The sequence below is a fragment of the Papio anubis genome, chromosome X (genome assembly GCF_008728515.1).
Source record: "Papio anubis isolate 15944 chromosome X, Panubis1.0, whole genome shotgun sequence".
In the NCBI taxonomy this organism is placed as follows: Eukaryota; Metazoa; Chordata; class Mammalia; order Primates; family Cercopithecidae; genus Papio; species Papio anubis.
This window is the reverse complement of record NC_044996.1, coordinates 1-20,082: the sequence shown is the minus strand read 5'-3', so window position 1 is coordinate 20,082 and position 20,082 is coordinate 1. Positions and strand designations below refer to the sequence as shown.

The following is a 20,082-nucleotide window of genomic DNA, read 5'->3' as shown; positions in this document are numbered from 1 at the left end:
CACTGCATTCCAGCCTGGGTGACAGAGTGAGACCCTGTCTCAAAAAAAAAAAAAAAAAAAAGGAAATTTAAAAAAGAGAGATGCGACAACCCTTGAAGACCATGTGATGAGGTGTGGATTACAGCAGGGCAAGGTTCAAAAGACCATGTGAGCTCTGAGGAGGCGTCGCTGATCACTGGGCATCTGTGAAGTCCTCAGAGAGAAGGTGACCTGGACCTGAAATGATGACACTGTGGGCTTAAGAGCTGGTGGACAGTGTGGTTGGAGCACAGGTGCAGAATGTGGATGGCCAGGCCCAGGCAGCACTGGACTGTGGAGAAACTCGAATGCCAGGCCAATCCCTGCTGAGGGAACACTGGGGACTGGGTTTTCCTCTTTTTATTTTATTTTTATTTATTTATTTTTTTGAGATGGAGTCTTGCTCTGTCACCCAGGCTGGAGTGCAGTGACTCAATCTCAGCTCACTGCAACCTCTGCCTCCCGGGTTCAAGCAATTCTCCTGCCTCAGCCTCCCGCGTAGTAGGAATTACAGGTGCATGCCACTGTGCCCGGCTAATTTTTGTATTTTTTTAGTAGAGACGGGGTTTCACCATGTTGGCCAGGCTGGTCTCGAACTCCTGACCTTGTGATCCGCCCACCTCGGCTTCCCAAAGTGCTGGGATTACAGGCATGAGCCACCCCACCTGGCCTCCTCTTTTTATTGAGGCAAAAAATCACATAATATAAAAATAACAGATGTACAATTCAGTGACATTTAGTGCATGCACAATATTGTGCAACCATCACCTCTTAGTTCCAAAATATTTTCATCATCTCAAAAGGAAGTCCCACCTATTAAGCAACTATGGCCTAATCTGCCCTCCCTCTGACCACCACTAACCTGCTTTCTATCTCTATGGATACCTATGAATGGAATCGTATAATATGTGACCTTTTGTGTACAATTTCTACCAGGTTGTAGCAAGTGCCAGCACCACAATCCTTTTTATGGCTATTATTATTCATATTCTTGTATAGATATACCACGTTTTGTTTGTTGATTCATCTCTTGATGGACATTTGGGTTTCAATTTGTTTTGTTATCGTGAATACTGCTGCTATGAAGACTTATGTACATGGCTTTGTTTGAATACCTGTTTGCAATTATTTTGTGATGTATCTAGAAATAGAATTGCTGAGTCCTATGGTAATTTTATGTGTAGCCTTTTGCAGAACCTCCAAACTTATCCATAGTGGCTGTGTCATTTTACATTCCCATCAGTGATGTTCACATTTCTTCACTTCTTTGCCAACACTTGTTATTTTCTGTTTGTTTGTTTGTTTGTTTTGTTTTTTGAGACAGAGTCTCACTGTGTCACCCAGGCTGGAGTGCGGTGGCACAATCACAGCTTGTTGCAACCTCCTCCTCCCAGGCTCAAGCAATTCTCCTGCATCAGCCTCTCAAGTAGCTGCGATTACAGGCGCTTGCTACCAAGCCTGGCTAAGTTTTGTATTTTTAGTAGAGATGGGGTTTTACCATGTTGGCCGGGCTGGTCTCAAACTCCTGGCCTCAAGTGATCTGCTCGTCTCGCCCTCCCAAAGTGCTGGGATGACAAGTGTGAGCCACTGTTCCTGGCCTTGTTGTTGTGGTTGTTTTTGGTAATGGTTATTCTAATGGGTGTCAAGTGGTATTTTATTGTAATTTCCATTTGCCTTTCCCTGATGGCTAGTGATGTTGAGCACCTTTTCATGTACTATTTGTGTATCTTCTTTGGAGAAAAGTCTTTTCAACTCTTCTTCCCATTATAAAATTGTGGTTTTTGTCCTTTTGTAGTTGGGTTCTTTATATGTTCTGGATAGTATACCTTTATCAGATATGACTTGCAATGTTTTTCTCCCATACAGTCGGTTTTCTTTTAGCTCTCTTGGTAATGTCCTTTGAAGTACATAAGTTTTAAATTCTGATGAATTCCAGCATATCTATTTTTTCTCTTGTTTCCTGTGCTTTTGGTGTCACACCCAAGAAATCATTGCTAAATCCAATGCCAATAAACACATGAAAACATGCTCAACATCACTTGCCATTAGACAAGTGAAAATTAAAACCACAATGAGATACCATTTCATACCCATTGGAGTGACTATCTTTTATAAAAATGGAAACTTACTAGTGTTAGTGAGTATATGGAGAAATTAGAACCCTTGTGCATTGCTGGTGAGAATGTGAGATGATAGAGGTAATGGCTGCACAACATTGTGAGCATACATAGTGCCACTGAGCTACACACTTAAAAAATGTTTAAAATGGTAAATATTATGTTATGTGTCTTTCCCCACAACAACAAATGCTTAAAATGGTAAATTATACCACACACAGCACAATCTTCTTCAGAACTGATCCTGAAATAATTCCATGTGTGATGAAAGGAGACCCTTATCTCCTACAGTGAGAAGTAGCCTTTTTGTTCACACTGCTGCTGTACGTCCCAGGCTCTTCCACACTCACCAAGCACAATCTCACCAACCCGAGTCCACTCCCACCTGGCCCATTGGGGCTCCTTCCATCATCCTATTCCCCTATTTAACTCACCCCATGCCCTACAAACCATTGTCAATCACAGATCTGTTTACCATGTCTGTAGTCTTTCCTTTGGGATCACACAGTATGTGATCTCTTCAGACTGGCTTCTTTCACTTAGTGATATGCATGTCAGATTCATCCATGTTTTTGCATGGCTTCATAGGTCACCCCTTTCTCTTACTGACTAGCATTCCATTTAATGGATGTACCCAGCTTGGTTATTCATTCACTTATTGAAGGTCATCCTGACTCCTTAAAGTATTTGGCCATGATGAAGAGATCACTTGTACATAATTGCATGTTTTTCTTCATTTGGACCTAATTTTTCAAAGCAGTTATCTAAATATCTAGGAGTGCAATTGCTGGCTTCTATGGTGAGAGCATGTTTAGCTTTGAGAAAAACTGCCATATTGTTTTCTGAAGTTGCTGTACCGTTATACGTTCCACTATCATTAAATGAGAGTTTCTGTTGCAATTTTTCTTGCATTAAAAAAAGATTTTAGCCATTTTAGCAGATGTTTAGTGGTTTTCATTGTTACATTAAGTTGCCTTTCCCTCATAGCAAGTGCTATTGAGCATTATTTTGGATGCCTGTTTGCCGTCTGTGTTTTTTTTTTTTTTTTTCCCGAAGTCTTCCTCTGTTGCCCAGGCTGGAGTGCAGTGGCATGATCTCAGCTCACTACCACCTCTCCCTCCCAGGTTCAAGTTATTCTCCTGCCTCTGCCTCCTGAGTAGCTGGGTTTATAGGCACGTGCTAATTTTTGTATTTTTAGTAGAGATGGGGTTTTTCCATGCTGGCCAGGCTGGTCTTGAACTCCTGGTCTCAAGTGATCACCTGCCTCCATTTCCTAAAGTGCTGGGATTAGAGGCATGAGCCACCACATTTTGGGCATATCATCTATATATCTTTTTTTGATGAGGTCTCTTTATCTTTTAATTGGGTTTTTTTTCTTCTTGTTGAGTATTAGAATTTCCTTGTATATTTTGCTCACAAGTCTTTTTTCATGCTTGTTTTGTAAATATTTTCTCTCAATCTGTGGCTTTTTTTGATTCTCTTAACAGGATATTTCACAGAGTAGTCATTTTAAATTTTAATGAAGTCCGCATTATCGTTTTTTTCTTTTACGGACTGGCTTTTGGTATTGTATCTAAGAACTCATTACCAACCCAAAGTCATGTGGATTTTCTTCTATAACTTTTACAATTTTACATTTGATCATTTAAGGCTACAGACTATCTTGAGTGATTTTTTTGGGGGTGAACTATGAAGTTTTTGTCTACATTCTGTGTTTTCCCTATGGTTTCCGATTGTCTATTGCCATTTGTGGAATAGACTTTTTCTTTCCCCAGTGAATTTCTTTGGCCCCTTTGGCAAAATCAGTTGACTGTATTTACTTGGGTTTTTTGAGTTCTGTATTGTGTTCTGTTGATCTGTTTGTCCATTCCTTCACCAATATCACTCTCTTCATTCCTTTAGCTTTGTGGTAAAGCTAACAATAATGAGTGTACTGCTCCTAAACAAGTAGTATCTGCATTTATTTATATATTTTTATTCTTCTCAACTGTGATCTAAGGTTTTCTGAATGCATATTTGTATGTATTTTGTTAGATTTACACCTAATAAATTCAATTTTGAGGGTGCTACTGTAAATGATTTTTTTAAAATTTCCAGTTCAAATTATTCATATACATTATTGCTGATAGAAAGAAAATCAGGTAGTGTGTGGTGGCTCTTGCCTGTAATCCTAGCACTTTGAGAGGCCTAGTCAGGAGGATCATTTGAGCTTGGGAGTTCTAGACCAGCCTGGGCAACATAGTTAGACCTCCCTGCCCATAAAAAAAAATTTTTTTAATTTAAAAAAATAAATAAATAAAGGGAAATCAGGTGGTGCCGGGTGCAGTTGTTCACACCTGCAATCCCAGTGTGTTGGAAGGCTGAGGCTGGAGAATCTCTTGAACCCGGGACTTGGAGGCTGAACTCAGGAGCTGTGATTACGCCACTGTACTTCAGCATGGGCGAGAGAGCCAGACCCTGCCTCTTAAAAACAAAAGAGAGAAAATCAATTGAGTTTTGTCTACCAGCCATCTTTTTTTATAAGATGGAGTTTGGCTCTGTCACCCAGGCTGGAGTGCAGGGACACGATATTGGATCACTGCAACCTGCGCCTCCTGGGTTCAAGCAATCCTCCTGCCTCAGCCGCCTGAGTAGCTGGATTACAGGCATGTGCCACCATGCCCAGGTAGGGTTAGGGTTAGGGTTAGGGTGAGGGTGAGGGTGAGGGTGAGGGTGAGGGTGAGGGTGAGGGTGAGGGTGAGGGTGAGGGTGAGGGTGAGGGTGAGGGTGAGGGTGAGGGTGAGGGTGAGGGTGAGGGTGAGGGTGAGGGTGAGGGTGAGGGTGAGGGTGAGGGTGAGGGTGAGGGTGAGGGTGAGGCTGAGGCTGAGGCTGAGGGTGAGTGTGAGGGTTAGGGGTAGGGGTTAGGGTTAGGGTTAGGGGTTAGGGTTAGGGTGAGCGTGAGGGTGAGGGTGAGGGTTAGGGTTAGGGTTAGGGTTAGGGCTAGGGTTAGGGCTAGGGCTAGGGCTAGGGCTAGGGCTAGGGTTAGGGCTAGGTAAGTGTGGCTTACAAACTGGAAGACAAAAGACATTTTAAAAAACCTAATAGCTAAGTTAATTTTTGAAGCTATTAATATTGCTAAAATTATTGCTATAGAAAAGAGAAAAAAACATGCTGAATAGAACTCTGTTCTTAGAGATTTCTCCTGAAAAAGTCACATGTTATTTCTTCTCACCTCCATTGGCAAAAAAAAAAAAAAAAAAAAAAAGCTATGTGGTCATGCAAAACTTTAAGTAGGTGGGTTGGAATAGTCAGAATGAATTAATAAAAACTGAACTGAAAATATTTGGAGAACAGCACCAATGACTATCGTGAATGCCAACATGCATCCCTGACAACTCCATGCTGTTACTCTCCAAACTTTTTATGTCTTGCAAAGTATTAGAACTTCCTATCTGAAGCCATACCACTCAGAGGGACTGCAAAATACATAATGACATCTCCTTTAGGATGTACTTAGATAATTCAAGGAAAAGAAGTCAAATAATTTAAAAAGTGCTCTTGGGTACAGCTATTTAGCAGTAGGGGGTAAAATTAGAGATAGATTGTAAAGATAATAGTAGGGTTAGGGTTAGGATTAGGGTCTAGGTCAGAGTCAGGGCCGGAAGTATGGTTAGAGGTGGGGTCATGGTCAGGGTCAAGATCAGAGTCAGGGTCAAAGTCAGGGTCAGAATTAGGGACCAGGGTAGGGATCAGGGTTTAGGGTCAGGGTCAAAGTCTAGAGACAGGATTGGGGTTAGGATTAGAATCAGAGCTTTGTTCTCCTCAGGACCCACCTGAGGAGAGGACATGGCTTTGGAGCACCTGGTAGTGTGTCCACAGTGAAGACCAGAGTTTCGTTGTCCTCAAGACTGACCTGGGGAGACGTGGCTGCGGGCCAGTGAGGAAGGTGAGGCAAAAGCTTCCTGTCTGCCCCCGTGTGCTAAAGAGGGAGCTCCGCCATGGGCTTTACTTCACACGTTATATCCTGCAAGTCTTGTTTTACAAAAGCATCCCTTCCTTGAGGCTTTGGTTGCTCATCATCACAGCGTGTCATAACACGTGATAAGATTTGGGTTTGCTTCAGCAGGAGATCTTGGTATAGAGAAAGGAGCAATGCTTAGAGCCACCATCAGGACAGTTGGGATGAAAGCTGGGGATGGGCAGAGGCTGGAGGAAACATGTGCACCCCCTGTAAACACTTTTATTCATGTTTTCATTACTCATTTTTCTTACAGTGTTAAAGTAGTAAAAGTGGTATGGAGAAATTGAAAAGTAGGCATATTAAAACTTGCAACATTATTTAAGTCTAAATATATTATTTGTACCTCATGAACATTTTTTATTTTGTTGAGAAAGTCTAAGGTTAATTGGCAGCATATTTTAATAGTAGATAGAATAATGTCTGTTTTATAAACATTGACATCCTACATTATATGTGTGAACCCTGAAAATCTGAGACAGGTCTCAGATTTTTTAGAAAGTTTATTTTGCCAAGTTTGAGGATGCGCCTGTGATGCCTCTGCAGGAGGTCCTGACAACACGGACCCAAAGTGGTCGGGGCCTAGCTTGGTTTTACACACTTTAGGGAGACGTGAGACATCGATCAGTATGTGAAAGATGTACCTTGGTTCAGTCCAGGAAGGTGAGACAACTTGAAGAGAAGGCCAGACAGGGAGCTTCCAGGTCATAGGTAGGTAAGACACAAATGGTTTCATTCTTTTGAGTTGCCGGTTACCCTCTCCCGATGAGGCACTCAGACACGCATTTATCTCGGTGAGCAAACGGGTGACTTTGGACAGAATGGGAGGCAGGTTTGCCCCCAGCAGCCCCAGCTTGACTTTTCGTTTTAGCTTAGTGATTTTGGGTCCCCAAGGTTGATTTTCCTTTCACAAAGTCTAACATGTTTTCCTATGAGCATTGAGTATTCATTGTGTATTTTATTACACAAGGCATGGATTTTTAAAAAATCATCAACTTCATGACTAGCTATATAGACATAACTACATAGAGGTTCAACTAAATTTGGAAACATTCCACAGTTTTGGTTTCTAATACTTCTTTGTGATTCTTTAAAAGGTAAAGTATTTTTTTTTTCCGTAAAGCATAGTGACATCTAAAATCACCCGTAGAAATGTCCTGCCATTTTTTTTTCCTCTAGTTTCCCCATTTTCTGCAAAGCCTCATTGAGGAAATTGACTTTGAATATCTTTTTACACTCTTCTGTTTTAGAAAGCTTTGTGGTAAAACACTGAATCTTCATGGTCACAAGTTCTGTTCACATTCTTTCTTTCTTTGAATATTTTTTTCCCAGTGGCCAATATTTGATTCTGTTGTATTATGGCTAAAAGGTAGGCATGGAACAAAATAAAGACAAGAAGTCTTTGGAAGAAGTGATCCAGTCACAATGAATCAATTTGCCATTGGAACATATTTTTACAAAGTCACTCTTTTGAAAATATTTAGTCATGAATTGAAACAGAGTCTGGTAGATTATTTTTTTTCCTGGTCTAAGGTGAACAGCATTTTAGATAATGAACCCAGGACACAACTGCAGCACAAGAAAAAAAATGATAAATAAGTTTACACATATGTGTTACCAACAGAAAACATGTAAAGAACATTTATTTTGATTTATATATCAGTCTGCATTGTTTAATTTTTTTGTGTCATAAATGCTCTTATTTAAAAAACAGGACTAGTTAACAGTGTCAATTACTAGCAATTCATGGTATAAATAAACAAGGAAGTGTTCAAAAAATATAACAATGTTTTAAATATAGTTATATTTTATAGCAGTTTTTGACTTACGCAGAAATTGCAAAAAAGAAAAATTGCAGAGATTTTCCTTGTAGCTTCAACCTACTTTCCTTTCTTATTAACATCTTCTGTCAGTGTGTCTCACATGGCTTATTAATATCTTACATAATGTGTCACCGTTAATGAACAAATACTGATAGAGTATTATTAACTAAAATTCATATTTCATTTGGATTCCCTTAGTTCCATCTTACCCTGACCCATCCAGGATCCCACATGACATGTAGTCATCACGTAGGCGGCTCCTGGATGTGACAGCGTGTCTGGCTTTCCATCTCATGATGACCTTGACAGTATTGAGGAGGATTGGTCAGGAATTTTGTAGAATGTCCCCCATTGTGATTAAACATGGAATTTTTCTTATAATTAGACTGGGGTTATGGGTCTGGAAGAAGTAGATCACAGAGGTGAAGTGCTACTCTTGTCACTTCATTTTCTCAAGGTGAAGTGTCACCTTTGATGTTCACTTGGATTGTTCGGCGGAGCTAGCTTGTCAGGTTTCTCCACTGTGACGTTATTTTTCCTCCTTGTCCATACTGCACGTGTTCTTTCGGAGCAAGTCACTATGCGGAGCCCACACTTACAGAGTGAGGAGCTCCACCTTCTTGATGGCTGACTGTCTACCTCAATTATTTGGAATTCTTTTGCAAAGGAGATTTCTATTCAACTCCATTTGCTTATTCACCTATGTATACAAACACAGACACCTAGATAATTATGTAAAGCTTTAGTTACTATTCAGCACTACAGCATTATGTTGCACAATTCATTCCTGTGTTGGTCATGGGTAGCTCTTTTTATTGGCTCCTGTTTTTCTTTTAATAAAAGAATTAACTTTTATTTATTTTTATGACATTTTTAATTTTTTTTCGTACATACTTACTTTCTGATACTTCAAGATTATCCTGGCTCATATATTTACTGTCCCAGTTCTAGTACCAGACATTTCTTCAAAGAGCCTGATTCCTTTGAGAATGGTAGGAAAACTTACATCTGACTGCTGAATGAGCACATTATATCTTGTCCGTCCTTAGCAATGCTAGGAAGTATATGTGTGCATCTAACAGACCCATACACACCTAATTATAAAGGTTTCTATGTAGAACTGTATGTATCTATATTAAACCAAATGTAAGTTTATGTTGATGTCTCTACCTCTGATCTACTATTACATGAATCATTCTAGCCTTCTCCCCTTGCTAATTTGTAACCTCCCACTTCAACAGTGAGAGACCTGGTTCCTACCATCTGCAACTTATGTAAGTCATTGTTTTATTCCAGATATAGATACTGTGGTTTTACAATTGTTCACAATTACTCCTGTTGGAAAGAACTTTATAAAATGGAATCCAGTGATGAAGTGTAGTCCATTTGCCTTCAGCCTACAGAATCGATTCATTTTTGAAGTGATTAGGTCAACACCATTTTCCCTACACCTTCATTGAGTTTTTTCCTACATTTGTGTCTTAGTCCGTTTTGTGCTTCTGTAACAGAATACCTGAGGCTGGGTAATTTAAAAGTAAAAAAGGTCCATTTGGCTCACAATACTGGTGGCTGGAATGTCCGAGATTAGGCAGTTGCATCTGGTGGGGCCTGAGTCTTTTTCACCTCATGGTGGAAAGTGGAAGGGGAGCAAGGGGTGCACCAGAGATCACATAGCAAGAGTGACAGCAGGAGGGAAGCCAAGGAACCCAGACTCTTACTCCTACTCCTACTCCTGCAGGAATTAATCCATTCCTGTGAGAGCAGAACTCACTCATCCCCATGGAGGACATTAACCTATTCATGAGCGATCCGTCCTCATGACCCAAACACCTTCCACTGGGCCCTACCGCCCCACACTGCCACACTGGGGGTCAAATTTCAACACGAGTTTTTGCAGGGACAAACCACATCCAAACCATAGTAATTTGTAGCATAGTTAATTTCTTTTTCACATGATGTATTCTGTCCTGGGATACTCCACATCCTGAATAATTTTATTTAATTTGAATAGAGTTTGGCTTATTCATTTGGCTGTAAAATTCTGCGTGTTTTGACAAATGCATTGTGGCAGGTATCCACTATTAAAGTATCATATGGAATGCTTCAAATCCCCACGCCATGGAGCCAATGGCTTCCCATCTGTGTAGTTTGCCTTCTCCAGAATCTCATTACATGAAGTCACACTGTGTGTATTCTCCTCAGACTGTCTTATTCCACTTAGCAATGTGCATACAAGATTCACTCATGTCTTTGTGTGAGTTGATAGCTTGTTCCTTTCTATGGCTAAATAGTATTCCATTGCATGAATGTACCACAGTTTGGTTATGCATTTTGGGGAGCAAAACCTTCCTCTTCTAACTTTGTTCCAGGGTTGGAGACCTTCAAATTAACTGACAATAGATACATTAATAGGAGAGGCAATATTTGGCTTCTTATTCCACAAGTATCATTGTAGGACAAAATTCATCAGATGGCAGGATCCAGTTTACAAACAGGTAAAACTAGCCCAAAGACAAGAAACTAGACTAGAATCTGATAACCCGCAAGGGCTATAGATTTCCTTTTATTTATTTAAATTTTTTATTATACTTTAAGTTCTAGGGTACATGTGCACAACGTGCAGGTTTGTTACGTAGGTATACATGTGCCATGTTGGTTTGCTGCACCCATCTACTCGTCATTTACGTTACGTATAGTTTTCCTCAAAAAAGTTTTTTTTGAGACAGGGTCTGGCTCTGTCTCCCAGGCTGGAGTGCAAAGGTGCAATCTCAGCTCACTGCAACCTCTACCTCCTGGGTGCAAGCCATCCTCCCTCCTCAGCCTCCTGATTAGCTGGGACTACAGGCACCTGCCATCATGCCCATCTAATTTTTCTATTTTTAGTAGACATGAGGTTTCACCATGTTGCCCAGGCTGGTCTTGAACTCCTGGCCTCCCAAAGTGCTGGAATTATAGGCATGTGCCCCCACGCCCGTCCGACTTATAGTTTTCCATTGAAACATAAAATTTATCTCTGTAGTAACCATCATTTTTGATCATAATCAAAGTAAGACTATTCTTGTTTTAAAAATAAGTCTAGTTTTGTTAGATTTTGCTTGATTATTTACGTAAGTGCAGCAAGAACAGGAGATGGCCACATAGGTGCTTTCAAGTTTCTTTGCTGGAAGTTTTCATACAGAATCTCAGATTTGACTTTTAAAGGCCTTATTCAGGCTAAAAGCCAAGCTAAGAACATACTGTCAAATTTCAGCTGCAGTCCTTATAGCTTTGTGCGAATTCCTCTCTTCTTGAGGCCCCCAAAATATCGCTAAATTCCTGGGCCTACCAGGAAATGACCTTCTTTACTAACCTGTAAGGCTGTGAACCCTGTAATCTAAGTATCAGCCTGGCTTTTCTCAGAGTGCTGTTGGGAATGAAGTGTCTGGTGTTCCAAAAAACAACAACAACAAAAAAAGAATTAACATGGGAACAAATGATCTCTTAGCAAGGCGAGCTTTACTTTCTGCAGAAAGGGTGCTACTCAATAGCTGTCCAGCCACAAGAGCACACCGAACAAAGGAGACAGAGTTACTTATAACCTGATGTGTCTACCCTACTGCTGTGTCCAGTTACCATTGGCTGGAATAGGACCTCACATTTTACACTTTACCGAGTTGGCTATTAGTTTAAAACTTTCTTAATTAGGTAAGGGGAATAGAACAAAGAAGGAAAAGGAAGTTGCCAGGGATAGTTAAGGAAGCATCTCCAAATAAGGAATGGCATATACTATGGGTTGGAGCTTGTCTAGTTCTGTCCAGGCATGCCGGAGCAAGCTAGGACAACTGATTTGGAACACACACACACACACACATAAAAATAGTGGATAGCAATCTTATAGTAAGAAATTGTGACTTTTTACAATCTTTGAAGAAGAACTTTCCCATTTCTCACAGTGCTTTGTAAGCATTGTCTCCATAAAAGTCAACCGTACTTCCTTAAAATTGCTGGTCGTAACTGATCTTAGGTACACTTCTAAAATATAATATTCCAGTAAAAACCTTGATAATATAACCAAATTTTCCAATTATGTCCTGTTATAAGGTGAACAGATTCTTACTGGACTTTTGCTAATAACTGTATCATCATGAAAATAAGAGTATTCAGTAAGAATTTCAAAATTCTGGAGAAATCAGGCAGGGGGAAAAGATAAATGTTTCATTTCTGTTTACAAAAGTATAACCTACTAAACTGTTGTAAGTTACAGTTAGATTAAGAGAAAGAGATTTCTTAAATCCAGAAACTAGAACATTAAAGAACCAGCAATGCTCTAAAAAGCTATAAAATTATAATCAATTTTCATCAGTTCATGCAGTGCCATGTAATCAATTCCAGTCTTGCTGGATCTTGGGTTAGCAGTCTCATGAACCCATCAATTTCTCCACTAGGCTTCTGGAGATCTTCACCGAGTCAAGTGTATGGTCTTAAAGTTATTTAAGCAATATCATCAGAAGCCTTTAACCAGAGTGCCTGTCATACTCTTTTCCGTGAATCTCAGAGGGAGTCCTGTGTTGGAGATGAACATTCTGACCTGTAGCTGATTGCAGGAGCTTTCAGGAAAGCATCAGGAGGAAAGAATATCTAAATGACAAAGAATATGAAATGGCTGTAATTATACCACAATTGAAAAGGATATTCGATTTTTCCTGTGGCATACAACATTTATTTATTCATTTATTTATTTATGTATTTAGAAACGGAGTCTCGCTCTGTCACCCAGGCTGGAGTACAGTGGTGCGATCTCGGCTCACTGCAAACTCCTCTTCCTGGGTTCACGCCATTCTCCTGCCTCAGCCTCCTGAGTAGCTGTGACTACAGGTGCCTGCCACCACGCCTGGCTACTTTTTTGTATATTTAGTAGAGAAGGGGTTTCACCGTGTCAGTCAGGATGGTCTTGATCTCCTGACCTTGTGATCCACCCGCCTCGGCCTCCCAAAGTGCTGGGATTACAGGTGTGAGCCACTGCACCCAGCACAACATTTAAAATGATAATTGGAATTATGACTCATAACTCTATACTGGCACATAGCATGGATAAGGAGGACATTGACAAATTTCCAGGAATTTTATATAATTTCTGAAAACATAACATTTTACCCATACAAATATAACACAGGAAAGGTTAGATATCTCTTTTTATTTGTATCTTTTGTATGGTTTTCCTTATAAAAAATACACCCTACTTTACTTGTGAAACATGCCCTACTTTTCTTGCATGCTTTGCATAGTCGTTTCTAGTTATTCTATTACTTCTAGTAGTTTTATTTACATATATTGATTATAATTTTAATATTTATTAATCTTTTATTTTCCAGAGAAAACTAGGAAGTAAACAGTCATAAACTGTCATATATTAGTATTCTATAGTAGGTTAGAAAATGTATGAGTATACCATCTCCCAACATCTACAGGGATGTGTTTCCTCATAGTACAATTTCTCATTGTGGCAGACAAAACCATGTTTATTAAAGGGCCAAAATATCTTTAATCTCTCTGTAAAAATAAGAAGCCAAAAGTATATAAACTTGAATTATTTATGTTCAGTAATTAATGTTTTAGTATTGTATCTTATTTATAAATGGTCTAGATATTTAATGCAAATCTTTTACTTAGCTTAACTTTAAGGTTAAAAATTACCAAAAGTATTTTGGAAGCTACTATTAAGCAGGTTTACAGTGAACAAATTATTTTTGAAATAATGTTTTTTGCTTTTCACAAGATGGCACCAAAAGTGAAGAAGGAAGCTCCTGCCCCTCCTAAAGCCAAAGCCAAAGCGAAGGCTTTAAAGGCCAAGAAGGCAGTGTTGAAAGGTGTCCACAGCAACACACAAAAAAGAAGATCCGCATGTCACTCACCTTGAGGTGGCCCAAGACACTGCGACTCCGGAGGCAGCCCAAATATCCTCCGAAGATCACCCCCAGGAGAAACAAGCTTGAACACTATGCTATCATCAAGTTTCCGCTGACCACTGAGTTGGCCATGAAGAAGACAGAAGAAAACAACATGCTTGTGTTCATTGTGGATGTTAAAGCCAACAAGCACCAGATCAAACAGGCTGTGAAGAAGCTCTGGGACATGGATGTGGCCACAGTCAACATCCTGATTCGACCTGATAAAGAGAAGAAGGCATATGTTCGACTGGCTCCTGATTGTGATGCTTTGGATGTTGCAACAAAATTGGGATCATCTAAACCAAGTCCAGCTGGCTAACTCTAAATATATGTATATCTTTTCACCATAAAAAAGAAATAATGTTTTTCATAAGAATGACAACTTAATTAGAATCAAATCTATAAGCTTTAAGATTTTACGTTTCTAGTAAGTATAATATTAGCTTATTTGACTAGAACTGAAGCAGAATAGGAATTTATGCTTGTTTTAAATTCAATAGTGGTAACTTTGAAGACATAGTGGTTTTATTATACCAAAAATATTATATTAACCTTATTTAACTTAGTTTTATCCAAATCATGTTAACTTAAAAAACATTTGATCAGTTCCAATATTTCTGGGAGTTTGGTGAATATTTATTTATAAATGCTTATTTTTTTCCAAGCCAAGTTAGAATGGAGCACCTTTAAAGGATTTTATAAATGAATTTTGCAACGCTATCCTGAGTTAAGAAAATATCACATATACATAACACACATTAATAGACATACAAACACAAATAGAGATTTCATAGCTTTCATCCTGAAATTTCAGCCATGAATCAGGCATAAATATTCTGATGGTTAATCTTAGACATCTACTTGATTGGATTAAGAGACACACACAGCTGGTAAAACACAATTTCTGGGCATATGTGTGAGGGTGTTTCCGCAAGACACTGAGATAACCCTGACCCAATGTAGATGGGCACAGATATGGTTTGGCTGTGTCCTCACTTAGATCTCATCTTGAATTGTAGTTCCTATAATTCCTACATGTCGTGGGAGGGACCCAGTTGGAGGTGATTGAATCATGGTGGTGGTTACTGCCATGCTGTTCTCATGATAGTGAGTGAGTTCTCGTGATCTGATGTTTTTATAACGAGGTTTTCCCATTTGGCTCAGCACTTCTCCTTGTTGCTGCCATGTGAAGAAGGACGTCTTTGCTTCCCCTTCCACCATGATTGTGAGGCCCCTCCAGCCATGTGGAACTGTCAGCCCATTAAACCTCTTTGTTCTTTATAAATTGCTCAGACTCAGGTATTTCTTCATAGCAGTGTATAAATGGATGAATACAGGCACCATCCAATTGGTTGAGAACCCAGATAGAACAAAAAGGAAGAGGAAAGGGGAATTATCTCCTTCTGAAATGGAAACATCCTTCTTCTCCTGCCCTTGACATCAGAACTTCAGGGTCTCAGGCCTTTGGCCTCAGAATGAGAGTTACACCATTGGCTTCCCTCATTCTGAGTCCTTTGGACCTGGACTGAGCCATGCTACGCTTTCCTGGTTCTCCAACTTGGCGCTAGGCTATCGTGGAACTTCTCAGCCTCCATAATTATGTGAACCAATTCCCCTAATGAGTCTTCTCTCATCTATCTATCTACATATATCACATTGATTCTGTCTTTCTGGAGAACCCTGACTAATGTGATTACAATAATACAAAATTCACTAGTTTATACAGAAGACTTGGTTTTTGTCTTTGCCCCATTTTTTATTTGTATTATAACTGTGTTTCTGGAAAATGGAACAAGTTTTTACCTTCTTCATATGAGGGCTAAAGCTTTTTTCTCGCTAATAATTTTGGAGATTTGTAAGATTTTCTTTTGTTTTGACATACAATCTTACAGAGGCTGAGAAATAATTTTTTTTTCTGTTTTATTTTTCAGCCCCAGGTGTTTGCTTTTGCAGATTCTTGAGCATGTTGAGAGCCTCCAAGGCATGGAGCAGGGTGCCTAAAGTTTCAGTGATTATAGGGAGTTGAGAGACTCAAATGGGAAGGGAAAGATCTAAAAGGAGGCAGTTTGGAAGATAAAAATTTTCTCAAAGGAGCCATTTAAGTTCTAAATAATTCTTATTCTTAGTAAAGTCATGCAAACAGGAAAGGAAGTAGACAGAATTAGCTCCATATTGGTGGAACACATAGTCAGCAGAGGTTTGAGAAGGGAGAATTTAGTCAACTGAGAAGTTCCCATGAAAAGAGCAAGATCAAGATCACAGAGACACCATGAAACAAAAAGCCAGGAATAACTTCCAACCCAAGAGGAGAACACAGAGGCCTCAAAACCAAAGCTAGGATAAGAAACTTGTATCCCAAGAGTTACCTTCCAGACAAAGAAGCCTGAGATTCCAACCCAGCTTCACAGAGTACTCACTCAAAATGTTACTGAAACTGTAGGCTTTTCAATGACTTAGCCATGCATGCAAAAGGCATTCCTTAAGGTGGTACAGAAGATGGAGCCCCCATATCCAAAGATAGCCAAGGAGAAAGAAAGACCCCTGTTGGCAGAGCCAGTGGGCAAAGGCAACAGAAAAGGAGACAAGAATCCTAATGGGATGAGATTCTTTCAGATTTAGGATCATACAAACTCCTGAGAATTGGCAGGTTGACAGCCATAAATGCGCTACCAACTTTTCTACTCATTGGATTACAAGTTCTTCAGCATCCAAAATGATTAACAAAATGACAATTTCTAGGGCTTTTGTGGGAGAGTATGGAAGGTCTTTTTGAACATTTTAATGCTGTCAACAGAAGAATGATGACATTCATAAATTTGGAAAGGAGACATTTCTTCATTTTTACTTTTTTTTTTTTTTTTTTGAGATGGAGTTTCACTCTTGTTGCCCAGGCTGGAGTGCAATGGTGCAATCTCGGCTCACTGCAACCTCCACCTTCTGGGTTCAAGCGATTCTCCTGCCTCAGCCTCCCAATTAGCTGGGATTACAGATGCCCACCACCAAGCCTGGCTAATTTTTTGTATTTTTAGTAGAGACAGGGTTTCATCATGTTGGCCAGGCTGGTCTCAAACCCCTGACCTCAGGTGATCCACCTACCTTGGCCTCCCAAAGTGCTAGGATTACAGGCATGAGCCACCACACCCAGTGAGAGATTTATTTCCTATAAAGAGTTGCAGCCTGCAGGATTGTCCTTCTCACAGACTGGGAAGCATAGCCTCCAGCCAGAAGCCAGAAACAGATGCTTCAAGGGAGATGTAAAGGAAATAGTAATTTATGCTGAGTGGAATTGGCAAATACATATATTTAATAAACTCTAGGAGGAGTAATGAATATTTATGAAAGGAGAAATGCATGCTTGCACAATTGAGTTTCTTGCTTCTTCATGGGACCCATGTACAAAAAATGGCAGTGTTAGCACGATCCCAGGCTAGAGTTTTCAGCCCTCTGACATTAAAAGGTGAAGCAGAGGACATGAAAACTCACTCTGTGCATCCTCTGTACACAGGCCAGAACCTCTCCATCATGGGTGGTCTCTTATTAGGCAAGAAAGGAGAGGTTGATATCAGTGGTGGCACCTTTTAAAGGGCTGGTTTCTGTTTAATCCTTAGGGAAGAAAGCCTCATCATGGTTAGCAAATGAGGGGGAATAACGCGGTGTATCTGACCCCCATCATCCCATCCTGGCCAAGCTGAGAACTCAGTTTTGAAAGTTACTCTGGGGTTCCCTCAGCCAAGAGTTGGTCTGTTCAGTCAGTTGGGAGCTTAGGATTTCATTTTCATTTATCAATGCTAATGGGAAAGAGTACACTGTCTTCATGGCAGCTGAATTTGCAAGAAACTCCTTGGATGGAGTTAATGGCAGCTGTATTTTTCTGGGAGCTCTGCTTTAATTGGATAAAGTAAGTTCTGGTAAGATTTCTTCCTTTATCTTCTGTATCTCAAATGTTTTCGTTTAAATAATCTTTATAAGAACTCTTGATGTCTGAGTGGATTCCCACACAGTCATCTAATATAAGACTTTCTGATTCTTTTTTTCCTTTGGTCATTATGAATAGAGCTTCTGTAAATAATTGCATGGTAGCTTTTATTTAGAAATAACATCAAAGTAGTTGTCAAAATACTTAGGAATGTGATTTTTGGATTGTAAGGTGAGAGTTGTTTAGCTTTGGAAAAAACTGCCCAACTTGTAATAGGGGAGGAAAAATAATTTTCTGTGTTTTTGGAATTCTTAGATGGGACCCTCTGTAATAAACGACAGATTAAAATGAGAAAAACATAAAAGTTTAAAAACATGTATACCTTATTGATAAGACTCTTCAGTGATTTAGTTATCCTTCTGTTGTTGGTGCTGAGAGAGAGAGGTAGCTTATCCTTTATAGATGTAAATTTTCCTTACACAAGGGTAACTTCTACTCTGTTTTCAGAACTTCCTTTGTTGGCATTTTTTCAAAATAATCAGCTTAGAATAATTCTTAAGCCAAAGGAACATTTTTTGGGGTGGCATATTCTGGTTTCCTGCCATTATATTTTAGGGTGGCACATTTTGGTCTTATACACTGTGTTCCACCAGCAATGAAAAGAGTTCTTGTTTTTCCTCCAGCAATTTGTCATTTTTTAAAGAGTTTAGCAGTTGTAACAGGTATAGACCAGGTGTGCTATCTCATTGTGGTTTTCAGTTATGTACTATGTTGAGCATCTTTTGGTATGTTTACTTGCCTTCTGTAGATCATCTTTGGTGAGGTGTCTGTTCAGATCTGTGTGCATTTTTAATTGGGCTGTTTAACTTATTGTTCAGTTTTAAGAATTTTGTATGTATTTTGAGTACAAAGTATTTCTCAGATCTGTATTTTGCAAATATTTTCTTTCAATATGTGACTTGTCTTTTTGTTCCCTTCACAAGGTATTTTCCACAGTATTAACTTTAAATATTAAGAAATCCACATTGTCATTTCTTCTATGTGTATCAACCTTTTGTACCATTTGTTAAAATTCATTACCAAACCCAAAGGCACATAGCTTTTCTTCTATAGTTTCTTCTAGAAATTGTATAGTTTTGCATTTTTAGTGTAAGGATGATTTTGAGTGGTTATTTGTGTAAGTTAAAAGTTTTCATCTACATGCATATCATTTGCTATGGTTTCCAATTCATTGTTCCCTCACTATTTTTGGGAAGGACACAAGGTAGTGGGCTCTGTTTGAGTAGATAGACAGCTAGACATGAACAGGAGGTTGAGCTCCTGGAAAATGGAAAGTCTGGGAAGGCTTACATGGAGGGACCACCAAAAATTCACATATTAGTAGCATCTCTAATGCCAGAGTGGATGGGCACTTGTCAATTGTGGGTAGGAGGGAGAAGAGGTACCTATGCAGAAAGAGACACCCTACAACTCCTCTTAAGATGCCCCAGTCATCATTCACTCTGCAGTAAAAATGTCACAATATTGCTAGCTACATGCTGATAAGGACAAAGGGGACATTTTTAAAAGAAACCTGGCACCATAAGTACAGATTAGGGCAGAGAAGGACATTCAAAAGAGACGGGCGCAGTAGGTACAAACGTGACTGCTGTCAGCCTGCCTGGGATGGTGGGAGGGAGCCTGATGCCAGAGTGGATTCAGATTGATGACCACACATGTGCCTGAACCAACAGTGAGAAGGTCCCACAAGCCTAAGTGGGGCAAGTTGGGGATCTAAGGCAGTAGCAGGAAAACCAAAGAAAACAGAGAGAGACCTGAGACAGAGGCAGGAATGTGAAGAAGTCCAAAATAAAATTCCATGCACAGGACTCTCAGGCTGCTTTCCTGCATGATCAGCCTACTCCTCCCTATTTTTCTACAATAAGCTCTTCACACTGTATTTTTTTCAATGAAGTTGTCTGCCATCTTCGTACTGCCTCTTGGTGAAAATCTTTCTTCCAAGTTAGAAAAGAACTGGGACATCAGCTCTCCCCAGTAATAGCCCCGTTTCAGTTTGAATTTCCAGAACTGATGGCACTTAATAACTGGCGCTCTGACTTTAAGTGGTGCAGGAGGCGGCCAGTAGGGGGCGCCAGCCCTCACACCTGGAGCAAGAGGGCCCTGCACAGTCCCCATCTGTCTGCAGGTGTTGTGCTGCGACGACACTGCCAGCAAGAGGGCCCGGCAGTGTCCCCAGGTTCCAGCAGGGGGCGTACGACGACTATACTGTGAGCAAGAGGAGCCT

The 20,082-nt window shown here is 39.9% G+C and overlaps 1 long non-coding RNA gene and 1 pseudogene across 2 annotated transcripts; both read left to right on the top strand.

Moving 5' to 3' along the window:
* The first annotated feature begins 5,386 nt into the window (after nt 1–5,386).
* Nucleotides 5,387–10,598, top strand: LOC108583655. The gene is made up of 3 exons (XR_001898477.3): nt 5,387–6,060; nt 6,739–6,843; nt 10,325–10,598. It is a non-coding gene; the product is annotated as an uncharacterized LOC108583655 (long non-coding RNA).
* A 2,314-nt stretch (nt 10,599–12,912) lies between these two features.
* On the top strand, nt 12,913–14,496 carry LOC110742154 (annotated as a pseudogene). The gene has a single exon (XR_002519556.2). The product of XR_002519556.2 is annotated as a 60S ribosomal protein L23a pseudogene (transcript).
* Nucleotides 14,497–20,082: the final 5,586 nt, after the last annotated feature.